At 44.1% G+C, this 6644-nt stretch overlaps 1 long non-coding RNA gene across 1 annotated transcript; it reads right to left on the bottom strand.

Annotated features, from left to right (window-relative positions):
* Positions 1-4140: 4140 nt before the first annotated feature.
* On the bottom strand, positions 4141-6269 carry LOC144771749 (uncharacterized). Its single transcript, XR_013599463.1, has 5 exons — positions 6185-6269; positions 5897-6006; positions 5608-5717; positions 5276-5359; positions 4141-4605 (listed from the first exon to the last, which is right to left on the bottom strand). It is a non-coding gene; the product is annotated as an uncharacterized LOC144771749 (long non-coding RNA).
* Positions 6270-6644: the final 375 nt, after the last annotated feature.

The following is a 6644-nucleotide window of genomic DNA, read 5'->3' as shown; positions in this document are numbered from 1 at the left end:
TGGCACCTACAGAAATGCACTGCTCGTTGGTACTTACCAAATGAACACACCACACACCCCAACCCCACAATCATGCAACTCACAACTCTGGGAATGCACACGTGACAAACTCACATACAACATGTCCACCCACCAGACACGACAGCACAACTTACTGTGGTAACCTGGGCTAGCCATGTACATGAGCCATCAACGGCATGGCACCTCAGCATCACAATAGCAGATTGTGGGGAGAGGTGGGAACCACGCATGTGCGAAAGAGGCAAGTGACCCATGAATGAGAATGTAAATAATGCCAAGTGTGGTTTGGATGTGCTGACCAGACTGCAGTATGCAGAACACAGACATGTCCATGTCAACATATACTACTGGTGTTTGGAGTGTAGTGGACGGAACCATTCTACCCCAGGCAGTGGGGAAGGTCACAGAAATTTAGCTTGTTAGATCCCCCCTGTAAACGTGAGCAGAGTGGGCTGGCCCAACATACGCCAGGCCAGCTTAGGGGTGTGGTTAATCAACCCGGGACTCTGGGCATTGTTAAGTTTAGGTCTTGTCAAGGAAGTAACTAATGCTTGTGTCTCTGTTGTGGTGTTGGCACCACCCGTCCAGCAATGGACAATGTTGCTATGTAGCATGCCCCCAGAGTGTGGGCTTGGCCAAAGGGGTAGATGAGGGAGCACAAGCCCGCTCGGGGTCAGGGATCATACATGCCAACTGTTGTGTGTGTCACTATTACCGCAGCATAAGCCAAAGGTCTACCCTCACCTGCATGGTGAGTTCAGCCAGCCATGAACTCTACATCTGTGTCCCCCCTATCCTTACCATGGGCCTACGCACACGTAGCCGCCCACCTTTGGCACACAACATCACTGTGTCGTTGTCAGGCTTGTGGACATGCACAGTCAGGCATTACAGTGGTGTGCCATAGGAGTGCAAGTGATGCAACTGTGCTACTCATAATTGTAAATAGGCCCAAGGGGATGGAGGAGCAGCAATGCGGCTATGTAATACACATTGATGCCGCACATTTGCTACACAGCAGTACATGTCAAACAGGAATCAGAAAGTCACACATATCACACACCAATGTACCAGTGAGCCTGCCAAAACATCATGCAGAACGAACTATTGACTCGTGTCTCTTGGATGATGACACCTCTCCGAGCCCCAAACACACAGGCCCAGAGGCAGTACAATACGGCCCACAAACGCACCAGGGGCATCGTGGAACGCATATTTGGCGTCTTGAAGTCGCGTTTCAGGTGCCTGGACATCACAGGTAAAAAGGCTCCTGTACAGCGCAGACATCATGTGCAAGATGATCGTTGCATGTTGTGTGTTGCACAACATATGTGTATGCACAAATGCCCCAATGATACACGTGCCAGATGCACCGGACGATGATGAGGAAGTTGAGGCAGGCGGACCACATCCCACTGTAGCCGCAGCAGGAATAGCCCGTAGGAACACCATCATTGACAATTTCTTCACATGAGCATGTCACATTGTAACAGTCCTTAGCAGTCATGGGACAGTACAAAAAGACAATAGGCACAGCATGTGCAAATAAATGTATTCCAAGGCACATTCCCTGACTGCATGTCACTCATGTGTACAAGCACATCACTCAGGCAAGTGTAAGTGCGACATGTATTGCTAACAATTTCATAATTTGATAATAGATGGTGGGTGTATCACCTCTGTACAGAGAGGATGTTTAGGGTGTCACGTATTCGAAATGTCAGTTCTGTGTGTCACAGATTGTACGGAACCCCACTCTTCAGCATTTCACATATGTCCCAAACCATTACATATAGGCTGTCATTTGTGACCTACAAGACACAACAGGGCTTCTTTTGGGGTCAAATATGTACCACAATGATGCAGGGATGCACTCTGTGACTCAAGTCCAACAACATGAGCAACATGTAGGTAAGGGGGAGTCACTGCCTCTACATTCATCCATGCTTTCACACTTGATTGATCATAGACCTGAGGTGTTGATTGTCCCTCTGCAATGTGAAGGGGAAATGCGTTTTCACAGTGTGTTCCATGTATGTTTCCACACTGGCACAGTTTACATGCAGACTGCAAGTCAATGTGCATTGTGACTGTTCATGAGGAGATGCCTATTTGATGCGGGATAATGGACATTTGTTCTAAATCACGGATGTGGGGTTGTACTCATACATTGTAATCTCACCGTTTTTTTTCCGCTGCTTTTATGGTACATTTTCCCACATGACGCGTGGGAATTTCAGGCCTGTCGCTGGTTATTGCTGATTTTTGTATCGCGGTTTGGGACATAGCTGCTTTATCCCCGTTCGTGTGTCGCATGTTCGCGGCGTCGCCTTGATTTTAACACGGTCATTTGACGTTAGACTATCGCATGGTACCGCCGTGTTGAGAATACTACGTTAACACAGCGTTATTTTACCGCATTGGATTTCGATGTAAAGAGTTGCGTTAAGCTAATTTTGCGATAATTATCGCACGTTCTTGACAATATCCCCCTTAGTCTTTAGGATAAATGGCAGCGCTAGTATCTTTTTGTATCAGCTCCATGCATATAACAATTATATATTTTGAAGGATAGTTCTGCTACCTAGGTAATCAGAGAAATAGGTCTGGTGTCAAAAATGCACTCCTGTAATATTATCATAACCTGAAAGCTAGCTTGAATGTCAGTGGCATTTTCCTGTTTTATCTGAGCAACTTGTGAAAGAGGTTATTCTCTCCAGTACTTCATTTGTAGAAACATAAGTGCCAGGGACATTGTCAGGAGGCACATTGCTCCTGCCACCACTACCAGTGACAGCACCACAACTACTTACCATTACACACCAACAAGTGCAACAATTCAGACTATTCCAGGCCCTCAAAGCTATTAGAATGGCTTGGGGCAGTATAGGTCACTTTGGATGTATACTGAAATAATACACAACTGTCACTGTGTTCATCTTGTAAAAATTGACATAGAGTGAGAAACTACTGGCTCAAATTAAGCACCGAGGGCCATATTCATCAAGGGTTTGCTTCACAAGGGGTTGTGTCGCTTTTGCACCATGCAACGTGATGCAAATGCGACGCAACCCCTAAAATGTGATTTATCATGCAACACAATGCCCCTTTCCGTGGCCAAAAACGCTGCATTGCGTTATGCCTCAGGGAGGGATTCCATGGGCATTGTGTGGGTGTTCTCACGCGACACCCATGGATTTTGACGCATTTCCGGATTTACCATTGCTGGCAGGCATAACCTCAACAGGGGAGGCATAACGCAGAGAAATATCTATGTGTGCTGCGATCTGGGGATTGCTCCTTTTGGCACAAAGACAATATTACTTGCAGCACAGGCACTCTTGGTCCATGGTGCATGGGTGCCTGCATTGGTGCTATGCAGCATATAGACCGCCTGCGCTGGGAACATGAAGCAATGCACCATATTGTGATAAATATGGCCCATTCCTGCCCTGTCCCTGTAATACATTACAGCAAGGTGACTTGCTACGCTATATTACTTTTTGATAAATATGGCCCTGATTTTCCCTATGGAGCATACTTAAAAACACGTTTCACATTGAACAACGTTTTGCTTTGTGGCGATGCACACCTATTGCATCTGTTTAACATGAAAAGGTAAGTCTGCGATGTGATCTGCATCCTGTTATCATCTGTGCAGTAACATGGATGGCTCTTCTGCATTTTGTATCTGTCTGTCTTATCTTCAGAAGCGAAGTTGGTCTTCTCATGTCTGAAGTGCACTTCTTTGACATGTTTTAATTGATTTACAACCTCTCAGTTTGATTAATTGAGAAGTAACATCTGCTCAGTGTAAGCAATCAATCTACATTTCCAGTCACTTATTGTAACAGGTAGGATGCCAAGAACAGTTTAGTTATGAACACAAGTAATATAAGAATATGGTGTTTAGTTGGGTAAATTCTACTAATACAAAAAGGGGGCCCCCTGTAAGAGCTACGGGTAGACGTCAGGGGAAAATAACACTACTGCAAGGGAAACAGTCCACCCTGGCGGATCAAAAAGTGTCCCAAAAGGGTCCAACATTAATGGACATACAACAAGGAACTCACCAAGAGGGTAACAGGGAGATCACACGGTACACAAAAGTTTTAGATAAGAAAGTATAAAATCTTTATTTTTCTTTTTTTGTGTTATGTTTTGTCAGTGCAATTTTAATCCGTGGTATTTCATACCCACATGTGTAATTACTTCAATTCATAAAACATATTTCAAAAAATATATATACATCAAAAAATATACATCATACAGTCACCCCACAACTCCTCTCAACCATCCAGACACTTCCTATCTTTCAGTCACACTAAAACCTTCACCAGCATACTGAACATAAACTACAGATTCCTCAACATAATTCCCAGAACAACAAGAGTAATAGCTGGATCCTTTAGGATCTACATAGCAGATAGCCAGAGATTTCAAGTTGTTGAACCAGATCCAGGACACACGTAAAGCCAACGCGCGTTTCGGTGCTCAGCCTAGATCAACAGGCGCACCTTCATCAGGGCTCTCATGCCGAGGTAGTGGGGGACACAACACATAGGGAAGTGTTCCGTGGACAATCTGTTATCAACAGAAAAAGTTACATTTTAGAATATACACCCTCATGTACGTTACACCATCTGATAATATATCTTTCCCATACGTTAAGTTTAATCAAAAGCATTAGTTTTCGTTCAATCAGATCTACATAACTGATTCCTCATAGTGCGTGTTCAATCATATAGTATACCTCGTTTAGGGACACACCCCTTGTTTGATGAGTTCCAATGTTGAACGGATAGACAGTTACATCATATTCATACAGGCCAAGTATTTAAAACGCAAACAAGAATTCCTGGAATCCAAAACGTCTCATATATTTCCAATATCAACAATCATCCCACCCATTCATCACTCAAAATTATCTAAACGATCAAAGAAGGCACAATATAAAGAGGTAGGCAGAAAAGAGTTAAGCTCATTATGTGTGTTAGGTATATATATCTCTCTGATCCAGTCTCTCTATACCTGTAAGTATCACCAGTATATGGTAATTTAGAGATAGCCAGCTCAGTATAAGTGGTATGGGTCACAAACTGGTGGGATGGTACCTCGTAGGAATGAGGCCAGAGGGCTCCTCGGGAGTACATTTCACAACAACTTCGTACATCCCTCCAGCAGACAGCCAAAAACAAATTTTTTTTTCCCTCCCCCCTTTTTTTCTTTTAACATATATTATAACACCTCTTACCCACTTCTGGAGCGTTTATTTGGGAGGCGGCTTTTCAATCTCTAGTAGATGTTTACCTTCGAACGGGCCGGTTTTCAATTTCATCTAGAAAATTATATATGCACACATTCATTAGCGTCGCCCCTATGTCCTTTATTTGATTTTTTTTATATAGAAAGGTTAGTTTAGTGTTTCAAAGTGTTGCACAGCGCTACATCAAAACAATTCAAGATTTCTTTCGTCCTCACTGCCAGTTGGGGTAAATTTAAAAAGGGAATGCCCAAGCCTTCTCATCCGAGTACGAGAACATGTGGAAGTGAGAAGCGAATCTATCATGCACACAACAGACGTACCAAACAATTATCGGCACGGCATGCTTCACTCTTCTATTTTTCTTTTCTTCAATCGTCCAGAGTGGCGACTAGGCAAGGGTTAGAGTGTAGACTTTGTTTTCACGAGTGCTCTGAAAGTAATCAAGAAGGCACGAGGAATTAAGAGAGAGCAAATATGCAAACAAAGGGATTTTCAGTTAAAAGATGAAGCACCTCGGCAGCATGCTTCAAAGGCGCCCAGAATGCAGGCGAAATAAAAATGGATTTTCCTAAAAGGAAGATAGACTCCACTCTATAAATATGCACGTACAAAAAGATTACCGGCACGGCAACTTCACTCTAGTTTCTTTTTCCTTTTTTCAAACGTCCGGGATGGCAGCTCAGAGAGAATTCCGCTGCAGACTTAGTTTCACTCGTGCTCTAGAATATAATCAAAAGAGCACGGAAAATCACTTGTGAAACTTCAGCGATAAGATCTTTAATATCGCATACAGCGCCTCCACTAACATGGACGGATTTGCATAACGAGCGAGCGCAATTAACAAAAAGGATTACTCCGAGCGCCGACCTAGCCTGTCAGCCGTCGAGCATTTCTTACCTAGTCAAGACAGCCGCGTCCAGGCAGATGCACTTTCTCCTCACGGTAACGATGCACACAGATATCAGGCGAGCCTAAGGCGCGAGTTCCCGCCTTTAGAAGAAGATGTAGCAGACACGCCCCCTTCCCTTCTAATCTCGGACACCTGGCCGCTTCGCTCAGGTTGCTAGGGGTCGTGGATAAGACCTGGCATGGACCAGAGTAGGGATCGGAGTATTCGACCAATATCTAATCACAGACGAACAGCAGTCCGTTTAACATAGCTATTCTATCAACAATAAACAGGCAATAACAGTAACGTGGCCTAAATAGTCCTGAATCGGGCACTCCATACCAAGGCATATGAAGGAAAATAAATTTCACAGTGATTTTAACATAGCAAATGCGTTGCTGGGTTAAGTTTATATATACCCACGCGGTAAGATTCAGATAAAGGAGTCACTGGAAAGAAGGGAGAGGG

The sequence above is a fragment of the Lissotriton helveticus genome, chromosome 8 (assembly GCF_964261635.1).
Source record: "Lissotriton helveticus chromosome 8, aLisHel1.1, whole genome shotgun sequence".
NCBI classification, from domain to species: Eukaryota; Metazoa; Chordata; class Amphibia; order Caudata; family Salamandridae; genus Lissotriton; species Lissotriton helveticus.
Note: the sequence above shows the minus strand (reverse complement) of the source record. Positions and strands in the feature narration are given on the sequence as shown.